The sequence below is a fragment of the Cavia porcellus genome, unplaced genomic scaffold, assembly GCF_034190915.1.
Source record: "Cavia porcellus strain 051 isolate PalLab524CR breed Dunkin Hartley unplaced genomic scaffold, mCavPor4.1 scaffold_10, whole genome shotgun sequence".
NCBI lineage: Eukaryota > Metazoa > Chordata > Mammalia > Rodentia > Caviidae > Cavia > Cavia porcellus.
In genome coordinates this window covers 67,019,310-67,037,553 of record NW_026947493.1, presented here as the reverse complement: position 1 = coordinate 67,037,553, position 18,244 = coordinate 67,019,310, and the positions used below count along the sequence as shown (strand labels likewise).

The 18,244-nt window shown below is 39.8% G+C and overlaps 1 long non-coding RNA gene across 3 annotated transcripts in view; it reads left to right on the top strand.

The window, feature by feature from the left end:
- Positions 1-18,244, top strand: part of LOC134477915 (uncharacterized) — a 189,716-nt gene that overhangs the window by 43,622 nt on the left and 127,850 nt on the right. For 2 of the 3 annotated variants that reach the window (XR_010050219.1, XR_010050221.1), the window contains one exon: positions 17,220-17,341. This is a non-coding gene — a long non-coding RNA (uncharacterized LOC134477915). Of the gene's footprint in view, positions 1-13,236; positions 13,323-17,219; positions 17,342-18,244 lie in introns of all 3 variants that reach the window. The other variant, XR_010050220.1, reaches the window with a different exon arrangement.

The window sequence follows — 18,244 nt, the reverse complement described above, 5'->3', positions numbered from 1 at the left end:
TGGAGTTCCGTATGCCTCATACATCAGAATATCATTTCCTTTTCCTATGGTTGGGAAGTTTTCCTTAATTATTTCTGTGAATAGCCTTTGTAATTCCTTTGTTTGTACCCCTGCTTCTTCGTTCACATTCTTTATTCTTAAGTTATAGATCCTGTTGTTGTCTTCTAGCCTTTGTATTGTTTCTGCTTGTTTCCTTGTTATTTTAAAAAAGTTTTTCCTTCCATAATCCCACATTGCAAAACTGTCCTCCAGTTTGGATAATCCATCCTTAGTTTCTTTCAAGCAGATTTGCCATCTTTCCATAGAATTTTTAATTTCCTGGTAATCTTTTTGAATCTGATTCATGTATTCTATATTTCTTTATATTCTTCATCAAATGGTTCTGTCCTTTGTTTGAGTTCCTCCCTTCTTCTGTCTGTGTTTGCTTGAGGGGTGCTTCGCATCTCTTTTATTAATCTTCTTATATCTTGCTTTACTTGGCTAAATATTTCACTTTTGAACTTGTCTATGAGGTCCCGAAGATACCTCTTTATGTCCACTGGTGCCATGTCTGTTTGCTGTTCTCATTCTCCTTTGTATTTATCTGTCCTGGATCAGTGTTCTCAGGGCTGGCACCTGGGGACTTTTTGTTGTTGCTCTTTCTTCCTATCTTTTTTGTTTCTTCCAGGAGACCCCAGTTTCTTTCTTTGTGGATTACAATTCTTTTGAAGCATGCTGGCTAGGTACCCTTTCCACTGCAGTGTGTTAGTGAGTTGCAAACAGGGACAGCGTATGCTGGCCCCTCCCCTCTGGATGAGTCAAGCTGCTGAGGCCTACATTGTATTATTGTATGCAGCCTCCCCTCTGGGTCAGTCAAGCTTCTGAGGCTTCACTGCATTTGTGTGTGCCACCGCTGTGGGGAATTGATTTTGGATAACCTTTTGGGTCTCAGCTAGACCTACCTCCCTCCACCAATCCCGTTCAGGAAGGGAATAGCTGACTGAAGTCACTGCTGCCCCTTGTACTTTCCAGTCCTGCCCGGTCCCAGATTGTCGTCCGCCGGAGCCCCCCTTTCTGTGGAATGGCTCCACTCCCGTCACTCACCACAGGTCAATGCAGGCTCCCTGCCAGCTCAGCTCTCCATCTGGTTGGCTGACCCCCAACCTCAGTGTGACTGCGTCTCCAGTGAGTTGAAGCAGCGGGACCTTGGATGGCTCGGCAAGTTGCCCGCTGTGGCAAGAGCACTGAACTTTTAGCTGTTCCAATAATAGCACCGGGACTGTATGTTTGATTAGTTCTTCTCACCTTAGTTTCTTCTTTGGACGAGAGAATTCATATCCCTCTGTTTGGAACTCCCCATACTGTATTATGTTGAATTCTACGTTGATTATCTCAGGGAGCCTCTGTAGCCAGCTGTTATCTATCTGCCATCTTTGCTCTGCCCCAGAAGTCCAGGTCCCTCATTTATAAAATTAGCATATCTTCCCTGATACCTTATAATTGTGAAGATGAAGTACAACAGTGAACACGAAAATGCTTTGTGTACAGGAGGATGTTCTGTGTGCATGTTTGAGTGCCACCCCCCTTCTCTCCCAGGTTTCATTTTGTGTCTTAGACCCAGGCAGGCTCAGTAACCATGTGGGTAGTTTATGTGCAGTTTGTTCTACTTTTCTCACAAAGTATTGCCCCTGGGACACAAAACTATGTCACGCATATAATGTAAGAGAATATTCACCTACTTCCATCTTGCAGTTATTTATCTCATTTTTGTTTTTGTTTATTAGTTGAGATCTATCTGTGTTCTGGGGAGGCAGTAAGATCATATCAAGAGACCTTTTGTGGGCAAGTGTACGCTACTTTGTCTCCCATGTGGATTCCTGATTCTTTTTTTTTTTTTTTTTTTTTTGTCTTTTTCATTTTTATTGGTACCAGGGATCGAACTCACGACCACCTTCTTGCCAGGCAGGTGCTTATGCCACTGAGCTAAACACCAGCCCCTGGATTCCTGATTCTAAAGTACACCAGTGGTTTAAGGTTTAGGATGGCAGCATAGCCATTGGCTAGGAAGGTGGACTTTGGGTACCATATTAGCCTAATGGAACCTCCAGTTTCCTACAACATTTCCAAATTCCCTAATTTCCCTAGTTCTGCTATAAAACTGATACTTTGAATAAAGGAATTTTTAGGGTTCCTTCTAGCTTTAAAGTCTAGAATTCTGAATCTACTCTATGTATATTGTTAGCATTTCTTTTTTAAATAATGAATAAACAAAGGCAGAGTCAATTTGAACCTGATAATCAGAATAATTAATGGACTAATGGACTAATGGACTTCAGTGTTTTACTCACTGAGCAGTGGCTTTTTTGAACATTAGTGTTATGCCCCTTTAGGAATTAGGGAGTGTGGGGAAACAAGCGGATACACTCATTGAGAGATCTTGAACACCCATTGCTCAGCAGGAAAATGAGAATAAGAAAAATCCTGAATCCAGAGATGGTCTATAAAGTGGGAAATTTTAGGTTCATAGGATCAACCATGTTTCCCACTACTCTCTCCAAATCCCAAATTTCTGGTTAAGCTCATATTTTATGTAGGTTTACAGTGTGTATTTTGCTTGGAAGGAAATGAGTTAAAGAAAACAATTGAAAGAAACATAAAATTCTGGACTTTATTTTGAAATCATTAGTTCTTTCAATATTTTGGCAGGAAAAATACTAGACACAAAAATGAACAACTCTCACTCTTCAATGTAGCATTGAATATAAGAGGTTTGTTTATGGGGAAAACTGAATGATAGAGTCATCAATTTATAGTGGGTCACAATTTAGGCATTCATTTGCCTCTTGATCAAGAATATTGATACGAAAAAGTTTCTAAATGAGGTGGAACTAATTGGAAAGCTCACAAAGCCTTATTAGTGCAGTGAAACTAGTTACTATTTTAAATTAAAGAAAAATAGAGAGAAAACAATACTTGTGCAGTGTTAGTAATTAAAACAGAAAACTGAAAAATGAGCAAGTATTTTTGCATTTGATATTGGGTCTCAGTACTAGAAACAAATTAATCAACCAGAGCAGCATCTAATGCTAGGATAGAGGAGGGTGCTGTGGAATTTTAAAGAGGTGCCATGGTTCAGGAGCTGGCTCCTTATTTATGCTCTATTTCATTTGTAAACATGTGGCTGTTGTTCTTTCCCTTGATTTCACCGTATCAGGAATGCTACTCTTAGGCCTCTTGGCCGTGATTACAGTTATTTTGACTCAAAAACAGTACAGTGAATGTAAAAAGAGAATAAAAGGGCAGATACAGGTTTTACAGTAAAGCAGAAACAGTTGAAGGACCAGGAAGACTTCGGGATGGAAAGAGATAAGAGTGTGTGAATATTCAGAGAAGACCTAGTATTTACTAGTGGTGAGGAAAGAAAAAAAGGGAAGCCCAGAGGACTTTAGGGAAATAAGGTTATTTATCTGATGAGAGAAAGAAAAACACAGAATACTGCAGGGAGATTGGTGAAAATAATGTTGGGTGGCTTAATCGTTCTTGATGCTGGTGACAGATTGCAATCTATGATTTATATTTGGGAGTGTTTGTAAATTAGTTATTGGTGTGATAAAGTGTGCCTATTAAGCATTTGACTTGGTTCTACTAGTGTTGTTAGCTACATTGTATCTTTTTCAAGACAAGCTTAATGCTGTTTTTTGTCATTCAAAAAACCTACTGTCAGATGTGGATGTTTCACTGACATTTTAGCACCAACTACAATCTATTTTCTTCCCTAAATGCTGAATTAGGGACTTTATGCACATAATACGAATTTAAGGAATTTTCCTGCAGAGGTTAATGTGCTTAAAGGTCAATGGAATGGGGTGTGTTTTGGAAGACTGTAGTATAAAACAGTTAAAAAATATAGATCTGACAGGTCTTTTGCAAGCTTTATTGTCTAAAATGCAGTGCTTAGTTTCTATGAGATTAATATGTTCACAAAAGAAATCATTACTGGTACTTGAATGGATTGAATTGTTTCTGAAGCTATTGTAACACCAAATCCATATGGAGTACAATGTTCACAGGGCAGCGGTGAAGGCATAACTCAACCCTGTGTGATTATGATGTTTAAGTAGGAAGCAAGATTCAGGAAAACTGTTTTGCAACAATGTCCTTCCAAATAACAGAGTATTTACTGATTCACCAAGAAAACACCAGCATTCAAAAAGACTGCAAGTGTCACAAGCAATTAGTGTGTCTACCAAAGATCTCTTGCAATTCCCAGAGAAGACAGGAAAATGTTATATAGAATGTGAAATGTGGGGATCATTTCAAAAGTAATGGATACTGACACAGAGCTACAAACAATTTTAAGGTTTACACATCACTCAAAGAAATTGGATTAAAGCCAGAGGAAAAGATGTCTTATAGATTTAAAAAAATCTTAAGGTTATTTGGTACAAGAAAGGATAATATCTACATTCTTTTGAAATATAATGCACATGAAGGAAAAGGATTCTGTATCATTTCTAAAATGTTACCATTTTGAGCATACTTTGTTTCAAGAGATCACCTTCACAATAACCTAGACATATTAAAATAGTTAGCAAGTGGTATGCAAATAAAGTACTAAAATAGTCTAGACATATTAAGATAGTTAGCAAGTGGTATGTAAATAAAGTACTAAATTCTAGTGTTCAATAGTCTTTCTATTGCCTGCTGAGTGACTGCATAATGTTAAACATCCTTTAACTAAATTCTCGAACAAGATCATCAGCTTTCAGACAGATTGCCATTTGTATTCCTTGGAAATATATTTAATTAGCTTAGTGTTTGAGTCGGATTTGGACTGATACTGTGGGCAGCAGTCAGCTTGGAAGAACGGCTCTCTCTATGCATGTGGGCATCATAGTGTTTCAAATGGCGCTGCCCCCAAACATAGGTTCACATCCTAATTCCTGGAAGCAGTGAATATTAATTTACATGTATTTGGAAAAATGATCTTTACAGTTGTTAAGGATCTCAAAATAAAGAGATCTTGGATTATCTGCACAGGCTTTATATAAAATGACAAATGTCTTAGGAAAGGAAGATTTGAGACAGAAGAGAAAACACAGAGAATAAGGCCTGATGGAGACACTGAGGACACTGAAGAATGCAGCCATGAGCCTGGCAAGCCAGGAAATGCCCAGAGCCTCTGGAAGCTGGAAGGGGCAAGGCAGGAGGTGCCCACAGAACTCCCTGAGGAAGAGGCTGGCTTGCTGTCGACTTTGGACTTCTAGCCTTTAGAATCACAAGAGAATAAACTTTGATTGTTTTAAGCAACACAGTGTGTGGTAAATTGCTGCAGAAGTTACAGGAAACTAGTCCAGGAGACTTTTAACTCCCACAGTTTCTACATACTAAGCACAACTCCAGGCACCTTGTAGGACATGGGTAGAGTGCCCTTCAGTCATCTTGTTCTTACTCATGAGAGGTGAGAAAGCACACTTGGAGTTGACAACAGAGATGGGGACGACCACTGTAAGTTCTCAATGCCAGATGATGAAGGTGTCCATTTTGGCAGGAGGCAAATTTGGAACATTTCTGATTGGCGTATTCATCACACTAGCTCAATTTGCCTCCTTTTCAATTGCCTCCTTTGACCAGTTTGGTCCTGGGAAGAGGATTGTAGTTGACACATGGAAGAGAAGAGGATTAAAAGATAGTGAGGACTAAGGAAGAGGTAGTAACAACTATGAGAAATATTGCAAAGTATCAAACTAAGTAAATGCTGGAGGTATTCTGTATTTGGTGTTAAGGAGCTCACTAGTGGCCTTGTAGACTTAAGGTGTTTTGAAGGACTTAGGACCCATCAAGCACTCTCCCACACCCAGACACACACACACACACACACACACACACACACATGTATATAGGTAGGTATACATATGTACTGTCATCTGTTGCTTAATAATGAGAATATTTTCTGATGAATGCATCAGCAGATGATTCCATCATTGTGTGTTGGGGTCTTAAGTGCCCCCAGCTACTTTGATGCTACCCACTGTAGCACTGGGGTGAGTTTCTCAGAATCTGTTGAGGGTACTGAGTGGCCTTGATTTATAACTTGGGGGAAAGTAACTCCTTATGTGGCAAATGCAAGAGATAGGAGATGGGAAGGAATCATGCAGAGAAATCTCCTTTCTCTCTTTAAAGAAACTTTGAGCTGTTTCTCAGAACAGCCTGTCTGGAGCTATCCCAGGTGGCTGAGTAGCCGCACCTGCTGAGCACCAGCTGTGTGTCTTTGAGGCTTGTGGTGATGCAGTGGGCAGGATAATGACTCACTGTGGCTTTCCGCCTGGTCACACTTATCTTTTCACTAAGTCTCACTGCCTTGGGACTCCACCTTTCAACTAAAGCTGTTCCTGTCCAATCTCTGCTTTCGCCAAACTAGGCTGAGGTGTTTCTTTATCTTTTGTGTCTGTTTAACATGCTGATTGTTGTGGCAATACTGAGCCAAACTCAAGACATTTCTAGCCAGGAGCACATTCATCCTCCCTTTCCCAAGTTTGTGGTAATTGCTAGAACAAGGATGTCAGAAGTCTGAATGACACTAGTAACTATGATGTATTCTGACTGACATCCTTCCTGTCATGCAGAAGTTAGAAAATGACCTTGAATAAAGTATACACATTGTTTATTTTGCAAATATTAAAAGCTCCATGGACCACCTTACTACTGTGGCCTCAGGCTCTGACTCCTTGGCTGCCTATTGCTGAGGAAAGGCGCTATCTGACCAAACATCAGGATGGAGAAGGTGACTTTGTTAAGGCTTCATCAATCTGCAGGACCCTTCAGCACCAAGGATAAAGTTGTACTCCAACTGAAACAACCAACCTTTATATCAAGAGTAATAAACCTTATCTTCCTTGAAAGGTTGCTGGGATTGTTATTTAGCCTTTTGGCAAAGCTGCAAGAGGAAAACCAATCCACGTATTCTGGAGTAGAAGGAATGAGTTCAATTCTGGGCTCACCAGCAAATCCCTTAGCAGTTGGGCAGGAGTTGGAGGAACAGTAGAAGATTTGGTGGGCCCAAGATCCAGGGTGGAAAATGAAGTCAGCAAGTGTCAACTTCTATTCCTACAAGTTTGGGTATGAAAGGAAGGAAAGATAGGATGGTGGTTAGAGGCAGAGGGAGGTCAAGACTTTTTTCTTTCCAAACTTTTACAATAGTAGGTAGATTTTTGTTTATTTCCATGCTGTATCACTTTTAGCATTTCTAAGACAGATAAGGAAGAAACCACAATGAGTGGGAGGCTCTAGGCTTTGAAAACAAAGAGAACGATGTCAAACCTGTCTTTTTCATTTACTAGCTGTGGAAACTTTGTGAATTGTTTATTGTTTCAGTGGTTAGTTTTCTAATTGGAAAAAGAAGAACAATAATAACCACTTTGTGCCATGTTGGATAAATAGAGATGTTTGTAAGGTGTTGGACACCTAGTAGGCACTCAAGAATGGTAATTATTAGGGTGATTCTGAAAACATCCCCAAGTGCCTTTGGTACAGCAATTTTTTTTTTGTCTTTTTCATTTTTATCGGTACCAGGGATCGAACTCACGACTGCCTGCTTGCAAGGCAGGCGCTTATGCCGCTGAGCTAAACCTCCAGCCCCTGGTACAGAAATTTATAGGCATAGCACCTCCTCATCCATTCTGTTCATATCAAATAGTCAACATGGTTTCCAACACATTTACTTCTTTGAAAATAAAAATAATATTCAAGCTGAGATTATTTTTCTCTCCCACATGTGGTTTCTCATAGTTCTACATGTGTGGCTTGATTTTTGGATTCCACTCAGTTGTTATGCAACATCCTGATGTTCTAAAGATGCTGTACTGGAAAGAGAGGTACATTTAAAACAGACGCAGGCAACACAGAGTTAGACCCATGGTGATGGCAGGAGATGAACTTGACCAGATGTTTCCCAGCCTCCCACAGGCTGTGACTCACAGGTGGCTCCTGGTGCAGTGTGCAGTGGCTCAGGGGATAGCTGTTCTCCCAGCCGAGTTCTCCATCATGGTTAGGTCAGAGCCCTGGTGCAGCCCCAGATTTACGAGCTCCTGGCAAGGGTGAGTGCAGATGGAGAAATTTTCAACTTTAACTTTTGTGAGAGGATCAGAATTACCTTGAGGAATTGTTGCTGCCATGACTTATTAGACAGTTCTATACTTCTGAATCCTTTCTTCTGTGAATCTCCCTGTGCAGCTGACTTTTTCCCCTTTGTCCTCTTCCTGTTCCTCGATTCAATCTCTAATTATGCCTGCAGGTGGGACCTTTTTACTTGACATGTTCTTCTCTTGATATTTGTTAAAACTTTTTTCTTCTGCCTGCTATTCTGATGGATCTGCAGTTTCACATGGTTACCCGTATTCCCTTTTGAAGGAATAACTTTGAGAGCTTGCAAACTAAATTCGTTTAGTTTTTTTTTCTCTTGGTGGTATTGACCACCAACTTGTACCACATGAACTGCATTTCTTGGGTGTGTCTTTCAAGTTTATGACATGTCATGGTATCAAATAATATGTCTTGCCATGAGTTTCTTTCTTATTGATCAGAAAAAAAAGAAAGAAGGAAATGCTTAGTGTGAGTTACTCATCTTTAATAGAAAATATTCTAAATATTTAGAATGAATGAAAAAATGCTCAGATTGATTAGAAGTAACTCATTTACTACCACATTCAGACACATCCTCTAGAGATGGTCCTGTTTCACTGCTAGCCTTTTTGGTGTGTGACTCCTCAGCTGCTGTGCTAGCCAACAGCTGCTGGCAATTTAGTAATGATTCTTCCCTTTAATTAATCAATTGGAGTCCACATGGAGGAGGTCTGTACTTACTGTGTCAAAATTTTTACAAAAGCATGCATGCAAGGGAAGCAAGCATGCACAGAAAAACCAGTATCTTTCCAACAACATTCAAATAGTCAGAAATCTGCATACTGGAAGCATGCAAGTGTGTTTGCACAGATATTGTGTATGTCATTTTAAAAAAAGGGAGGTATGCTATGCTAGTGGAACAAACACAACATGATAAATGCCTAAGAACTGAATAATATGTTTAGAGAAGAAAAAGTTCACAAACTGAAGACTTGACATAATCAACGTTTGTTAGTAAATTGAGAACCGTGGAGGGAAGGGAGGTTTCCCACCTTACCCCAACATAAGCAGAAAACACATCTTGTTCTCGAAGCACTGTTAATAGGGGATGATTTTGCTGATAGAAGGTAAAGGAGAGTGGGAGACCAAGGAGGAGTGGAGCCCCAGTTTCCAACTTGCTGTAAGGCTGTTGGAAGCCTAAGGCTGTGAGAGTGAACACACTCATGTGAAAGGCGGCAGGAGATGGGTGAATCTGTAGGATATATGTATACATACATAGCCACATACACCATGTTCTTACCACTTTATCAAATTTGTGTTTTTATAAAATTAAATTGCCATGACCTCAAAACATTAGCAAAGGCTGGAAAATCCTTTTTGTCATGATGATTTCTTTGACTGCAAAATAGCTGAAGTATAACAAAATGAAAAAGAAAAGAACTGGGTACAATACAAAACACTTTCTGTACAAGTGATATATTTGTATGTTGTACCTGTGTATTTATATATTTGAAACTCCTGGACTAAATTGAAGCAGATGATCAGGAAGTTGATGGGATTGCGTAGCAGCCCTCTGGGGTTGCCAGGGTGTGACAATGCAGTTTCTACCTTTTCTAATCTGTGGTCATTACTGTCAAACAGTGCTAATATAAGGACACTTCTGAGACATCTTCCTTTCACAGAAAGTCAGAGTAGGGAAATGGATCAGAGTTCTACCAGGGTGTCTGGGGTTTTGTCTTTCTTTTGCTTCATTCTTTGCTTCCCTGTCTTAAACACTGCTGAAAGTATTCTTCTTTGGCAGTTCCATGCTACAGAATGAAACTCCCATGATCAGAGTAACCAGCCTTGCAGATGGCATCCCTGTGCACCTTCACTAAGCCCTGGCCCAACTCTTCCAGGGATCAGCCACGCACCGGTCAAAGCTTTCTCTTGGCCAGGGGCTGCTTACCTGGCTTGCATAGAAGGTGTGGCAAGGCTTGACCAGAAGGCAGAGGGCAGGCAGAGTCTTTGCTTACACAGTAATGTGGCCTAATGTACTGGCTCCTGGTAGTATGTAAAGGATTCTCACATGAAAAATAATGGGGCTGTCTTACCCAGTGGGCTGTGAGAACACAGAGATTGGCGTGCTAGCTGCAGCCAGAACTGGAGTCAACAGTATGAGGAAAGAAGCAATTTTGCATGCAAGACTAACAATTCTTTCTTAAGGAATGTTCCCAGGAGTGTACCCAAACATTTAGTCCAAACAGGGAGTGAAGTTATTGCCTGAAGCCCCGAGGCAGGCTAGGACATCTCACAAGTGGTTATTAACTGTGCTCAGTGCTCTCTGGCTCCATACTCCAGTAGGGGCAGGAACACCCAGGGAGAACCCAAAACTATCCATGGAGAACACCCAGATCCAAGCACTTAGTTTCTGTTGTAGAGAATTTGCATCCTGTGGTAAAATGAAGAGGAGGGTTTATTAACTGAGGGCTGGGACCTGGGAAAGATTCCTGAGTGGTATGTTTTGGATGCCAGATCTGGGAGGAAACATGGGATTTACTCAGGTGTAACAATGGAAAAACATGGAACAATGCATGGCTTTTTCCTTCTTCCAGGTCGTGTCCATTTTAGCTGTAATCATGAACCAGTGTTTAGTTGTATATTCTAAGTGTGAAGGCCGAGGGTGTCTTTCATGAAAATTCAAAGGAAAGTTGAGGACTGGGAGCTGCACTAGTGTCACCAGATAATGCGTTTCCCTCCGTGTCAGAAAGCAGGAACAAATATGGGACAATGTTCGGGGCGAGGGAGGAATAAAAGAGCAGCAGGAAGAGAAAGGAAACAGGAACGGTGCAGGGAGAAGAGAGACCCCGGGAAAGAGGTAAGGTGAGCTTTGGTGGTGGTAGTGTGATTATTCCAGAAAGGGGAAAGATACCTTGAGATTAGGAGTTGAGATATTGTTCTTAGAAGACTTAGGACAGCCTTAGTGCACAGTTGTGTAATTCTACTTGGTCAATAGCTGGAAGAGCCGTGCTGAAGGGTACCAAGGCCTTGCTAGGAGAAAGAAAAAGCCAGCATGAAGACCTTCACCTTTGTGTGGTGGCATCATGAGTCCTGTTTGGTTCTAGAACTCCATTTTTAAAAAACTATCTATGTATTATTGTATTATTTAGAATTTTAAAAAGTTATGCCATTTTTGGTGTGCTGTGCTAGTAGTAGTTTCCCGTACTTCGAATGTCTGTGAACAGACTGTGGTTACAGAAGTGCTGTTGTTCTGTTTGGGCAATTTACATCTCTAGGCCTCTGCTAAAGCAGTGGCACTTGTAATCGTTTGTGGCAGATGGGAAGGCATCTCCCCAACTCCCCCGTCTCCCAGCTGCCAAGTTTTACTTTTCTCCTCTCATTGCTCTGCATCTAATGAGCTGCCCTGCTTCACCTAGTCTCTTTCTGTCGTGTCTCACACCCTTCCACTCCTCTCCAAGCCTGTGGCGACTGTCCATACCAGAGTCCAACCTTTCTTTCACCTGGACATCAGCATGTCTTCCTCCTTCATTACAGACACTACCATGTGAGCTTTTAGGTAGAAGCTAGGGTTGCAGCTGTGTATGAGATACAGTCACTGCTTGTCAGTTGTCACTGTCTAGTCAAGAAAAGGACAGACGAGTTGACAGTGTGAGTCTTGTTTTGCCCCAAAGGAGCCAGGATGTTTCTAGCACACTGGAGAGCCATGCACACCAGGCACATGAATGGACCTGATTTTTTGGAGAAGAAAAGAAGGCTAAGCTCAGAAATTAGAGAAAATAGAGTGGGAAATAGTCACCTTGCAACAGTTTGGAGGTGTACATAAGCATGACATACTTAGGGGAATGCAGGATATTTTGAATGAGACAGAGCTAAACATGGTAAGGTTCACATGATGGATCTCTATGTCATTCACTCAGCATTTAGTTATTCATTTGATTATGGTTTAGGGTGTTTACCATGCACAAGGCAAGGGCATAAACAGTCTGTTTAAGGAACAAAATTTTTCAGAAATTAATGAAAATGATCATGGGAGAGGTGCAGTCAGAAGATAGATGCAGAAAGGAAAGGGACCAAATATCTGACTATTGTCCTGAGCAGAGTTGCCCTCAAACCCTGTTGGCTCCAGATATCACTGCAGACACAGCCATGGTGACCTTGGAAAACTAAATATCTAGTAACTGGACTCTTTCTTTAACTAAAATATGAATGGAGGGAAGATGATGGGGTATTCAGCAGTGAGGAAATGAGTCAGGGAATAAGTAGAAGCAAGCTAGATGGTTGAGCAATTTTCTTAAATGATATATGAAAGGAGAGTCTTGAAAACGAATGGGTTTTGACTCAGCTTTATATTCAGAACTTATAAAAATGCGGGACAGCATGCAGCCAGCAGAGCATTAGTGTATTAGGCGCCATAATCTAGTTGAGTTTCTACAAAGTAACTTCAACCAAGAAATGAAAAACGATTTCTGCAGAATCAATTTTTGAAAAAAATGTAGTGAATAATGGATGCAATAGAATGGAATATGTGAATAATACAATGGGAAGGTATTAGGAGCAAAATAGGGAACAGAAAGTACTTGGAGATAATCTGATCTATGGTAAAAGGTCATAAACTACTACTTAGCAATAAAGATACTTTTGGGCCAGGAGAAAGAATAAAAAAAAAATTAAAAATAATTTAAAATAGAATAGGAAGTGTGAAATATTAAACACTTGGGCCATGCAATATTAAAATAGCAAAATTAAAATAATTTATAAAATTTGACAGTTTCCACTTAAACACAAAATAATGTTCGCTTAGTCTGAGTCTCAAACTAGCAGGGTAGGTCTTGTTCAGAGCCTTTGGAGGCACTGAGGACTGGAAGCTCCTGTGTTGTCTTTCTCAGGCTCAGAGCTACCTGTCTTTCTGCTCCCAGTGCTCCAGCTGCAGGATGCAATGAGCTGCTGTCCATTTCAGGTATTGCTTCAGGTTTGGGAATTCTGGGTTAAGTACCTGTTGTTAAAACAGAATAACTGAGGTTCTGGAGAAAAGCTTGATGATGTGCATGAATGGCAGGTTAGCTCTCAAAAGAGATGTGAGCGTCTTGTTGGGACCTGTGTTCCAGGGCTTCTGTGCTCCGATGTCTTCTCTTTCAGGGGTCTTTGATGTGTGGTGCCTCAAGACACCTCAGTATTACTTTCAAGCACCATCCCAGGCCTACTGAATCAGAACCCATTCCCAGGTGAGGTTTAGGTATTCATGTTTCGGTGACCCCTGCAGCTGATTCTGATGTATGTTTTAGTTTGAAAGTCATTGTCTTGTCTTTTGTCTAGGCTTATCTTCAGGATATTGTAATCCAACTTTTATTTTATTTTGTTTTAAAGAGGATTAAACAATAAAATCAATCAACAAACCAGTGTAAGAGATACAGGACTTAAAACATTATGAAATCAACAATAGGTACCATAATGCTTTTTGGTATCTTCAAAATAGCTGCAGATAACTTCAGACATTATAAAAGTTGAACAGAGTAGAACAGAATAGAAACAAAAAAATAAAACAATGAATTCAATAAGGACTTCAAAACAAGCTTATAGTAAATCCAAAATTGCTACCATAATGTATCTTGCTATCTTTGAAATAACTGCTTATGCCATTCAATTTGACATAATCAAACAAAACAAAAGAGAATAAAACTCAACCCAACTAAACAATGGAAATGATATAGGACTTCCAAAACAAGACCATAGGGAATCAACAATGGCAGCAACCCTGAGAAAGAAAGAGATACCCCTAGATGCCACACTGCTACCAGACCAATGGCTGTAGACCTGCAATGTTAGTGAAACACCAGAGCACCACAGGCATCCAATTGCATTTCATCTTGACAGCTATCATCACAGGCTGTGTTTCTCCAGATAAAACAGTCGCTTATGGCGGGGAGTGGGGGGCCGGGATTGGTACTTCTTTCTAGCCTGTGTGTTGGAAGGGGCTGGGGTTTAGCTGTTCCAGTCTGGTGGTGGCCCATGTGTGATGCTGATTCTCAGACTGGGCTTGCTTCCTGGTGTGACCTTGCCTCTACCCCTGGTCTGCAAATGGTGTGTAATACAACTTTTTATACTTCCAGTCAATGAAAAAGTGAAAGGAGAGGAGAGGAAGAGAGGAGAGGAGAAAGAAGGGGAGAGGAGTAGGGAGGGGAGAGAGAGAGAAAGGGAGAAAAAAGAGGGAGAGGGAAAGGGAGAGGGAGAGAGAGAAGAAAATATCCTTTCAAGAATGCCCTTTCTAACCTGTGCCTTAATCATGACTCTGGGACTTCACTGTCTTTGTCCCCTACCTCTGCCATTTGCTATTCATTCTCTCATTTATTTTCTGTTTGTTAGACTTTCCAACCCTGTTTATTTCTTCCAAAACTTACTTATCTCTTATTTTTTCATATTTATTCATCAGACTTCATCTCATCTATTCCTAGTATTCTTTTTTGGATATATTTTAAACCTATATCTCTAGTCCCCTTCTCCTTTCTAAGCCTCTGACCCATTCTTTTTATTATTGTTAATAATAATAGACAGCATTTCACCACGCCATTCAGGCTGGCCTTGAACCCACTTTGTAGCCAACTTGCAATGATCCTCCTGCCTCAGTCTCCCAGGTGCTGGGATTACAGGCATGTGCTACCATGCCCAGCTCCCCAGACCCATACTTTAAACTTTTTTCTGGATGTCTCATTGGCTCAGCTTAGTGTCCCCAGAATAAAGCTGATGATCACCTTCCAAACTTGCTTCGTATGTAAATGATGGTGTATGTTTCCATTCAGAATGCTGAATGAGGAAACCTGGCACCTGTTCTGCTCTGCTCTTCCCTTCCCTTCCCTTCCCTTCCCTTCCCTTCCCTTCCCTTCCCTCCCCTCCCCTCCCCTCCCCTCCCCTCCCCTCCCCTCCTCTCCCCTTCCCTCTCTTCTGTTCTCTCCTCTTTCCAAGTAGTTCCTCTGACTGGATGATTTTTCTTTAATATATCCCCAGATCTGAATTTGGTTATGTTCCCCAATTAGAATACAGGCTCCTTGAGGGACAAGCATGATATTATTCCCCTAAAATCTCTACACTCAGCTTATTGCTTTACATATTGTAGGTGCTCAAAAAATGTTGTGAATATATATACGTATATATAAATATATAAATTATGGAGAATAAAAAGGTAAAAATCATTATTCTCTCAGGAAGAGAAAAGAAATAAAAGATACTTTAAAGGTAAGTTAAAATAATTTATTGACAGCCAGAATAACTATTAAAATGCTGGCTGAATTATTAGCCCCAGAGAAGCAAGAGGCTGGGGACCTGTAAGACTTATCAAATAATGAATCAAAGGATGGTCCCTGTAGCCTGCTGTTAAGAGGTAGAGATATTTCAACATCTCAAGTATCAAGTACCACAATCTTTTATGAGACTAGAAAATCACTGTAGGTCTCATAAATTTTCCTCTTCTCATTGTTCCAGAGGCTTAATTTAGGATGAGTCACTCCATAAATCTAGGCAAAGATGACTAATGATTATAATAACAATATCATAAATTATATAGTGCTTTTCCTCCAAAGCAAAACTGTACCTAATTTATCCTCACAGTATTCCTCATTGGTTGCTAGGGCCAGGGATTATTATCTCTGCTTTTCAGATATCAGAATAGGCATGGGAATGTGCCTATTCATTTATCCGCACTGCCATTCCAAATGCTATGGCTACATCTGCCTGTCCATGAACGCTTACTTCCAAGTGAACTCCTACTTTCTTCTCACCTTAGTGAGACCTTCTCCGGGCTTTGATTCGGTTGTCTTTTATCCTGTTTGTCACACCACATTCCCAATCTTATATGAAAAAATTTTGTAATTCCTTTATTGTCTAATTCATTGTTGTAGAAATTCAGGGAATTTATAGAGGAATTAAAAAAGTAGAAAACCATGAAAAAATAATTTTTGATCTATTTCCTATTAGTAATTTTAATGATAGTTTATTTATCTGTCTCAATGGATTTTTAAAATTACTGGAACTTTGTGTATTCTTTCAGATATTCTGTTTATTTGAGATCTTTTAGCCTGTTCTCGTCCATTGACAACTGCAATAAAATAGGAAGTATGAACTTTTAAAATCTGACTTAACCATTATTTATCAAATTGGATAAGATGAATATTTAAGGACACATTTTTAAGTAATTTGGCTATTGAATTAGATAAGTATTTAAGTTACTTTATTAAGTAACTTGGCTAAGGTTTTATGGTCAGTGATACTGTGATCATAGTGTTTGGGTCATAGAACACACATCTGTCTCTTTTAATAATAATTTTATTATTTGGCATATAAATCCATTGTGTTAAATTAGAGGTTGAATCTCAGAATATTTTCTCTAGTAGATCTTATAAATGAATTAATGTATGAATAATTACGAATATGATGGCAAAAAATAATGTCTTGGATTTAAAAATTATTACTGTATGAGTTCAAATTACATTGTATGTATCATTTAAAATGACCTTATAGAAAGGCTTAAAAAATAGCACTAATTTTTTTTTCAGACAAGGTCTCACTATGTAGTTCAAGCTGGTCTTGAACTTATTATTTAGCCCTGGCTTGCCTTGAACTAGCAGTGATCTCCCTACTTCGAAGAGCACTAATATTTTTGTGTATCCATTCATAGATGGAGTTGCTAATCATCTTCATTGATGCTTTCATTTATTTCACCAATATGTGTTGATTGCTAGCAATATGCCAGGAATTGTGTTGGCTGCTGAATATGTAATAATGAACAAATCAAATGGAAGTCTTGGCCTTGTACAGCGTTTTCTCTCTCTCTCTCTCTCTCTCTCTCTATATATATATATATGTATATATATATATATATATATACATATATATATATACACACACACATATATATATAAATTTATATAGATAAAAAAATTTATATACATATATATATAGAGAGAGAGAGAGAGAGAGAGAGAGAGATGTGAAACAGAGATGTACAAAGAGATGCATGCTTGCAGATGTTGAGAAGTGTTATGAAGTAAAAAGGTGGGAATAGCTGCAGTTTACAGTGAAGAATCCAACAAAGCTTCTTCGAGAAAGAGACCTTTGCTGTTTGGTTGCAGGGGAAGGTTAGACTTGAGTGGCATGTGCAGGAATCAACACTTGTGAAGAACCAGCGTGCACCCGAGAACCTGCACAGCAGAGAGTGTGGCCCACGGATGGAGGAGACAGTTTGCAAAATGAGGTAAAGAAAGGAGAAAAGAAGGGCCCTTACAGATGGAAAGTGTGTGGGGCATAGGTTGGAGAGGTATTAGAGTGATGAGTCAGGAAGCTCTTTAGTTAGTTCAGGTGAATAAATGGTGGGCACTGTAAAGTGGACAGATTTAAAATATAGTCTAGAGTCAGATGAGTAGGACTGAGTGGTGGATGGGATGGAGCCACAGTGGGAGTGAAAAGCAATATGTCCAGAGTCACTGAATCTCTGACTGTGTGAGCCAGAAGAAATTTTTTATTTTAATGATGCAAAAAGCAAATTTGTAAGAAATGAGTCACAACTCAGTTTGTATCGATGTGGTATATTCCATAAAAGTTCAATTATTTATAAAAAAATGATAATTTTAATCATTCTCTTTGGAGAATAAGGGTTATAGCAAATGGAAATGATAATAACTGTTTTAACAGTAATAGCTAATGCATACACAGCCATTTCCTATATTCCAGTCATCATACCAGAACTGTTAACATGTTTATTTGCCAAGTCAGGCAACTACGAGTGACAGAGTTGAAATTTAAGTCCAAGTTTGTTTGATTCCTGAGCTCACATTCAAAGCCATTCTCCTCCTCTCATTCAATAGGTATCAAATTCTTGTGTGCCAGGGCCTTCAACACTTTCCAGTTACTATGACAAAATACCTGATACCTGTAATTTTAAAGAGGAGAAGTTTATTCTAGTTCATGTTTTCAGTCCATGGTCAGCTGGCTCCAAGGCGGAAACAGGATGGCTGAGGGGCATGGCAGAGAAAAAGATCAATAATCCAAGGCAGCCAGGAAGCAGACAGAGAAGGGAGGACATGGGCACAAGTGTAACCCTTCTAGGACATCTTCCTAGTGATGTATCTGTGACCAGGCTCCATGTGCTAACATCATA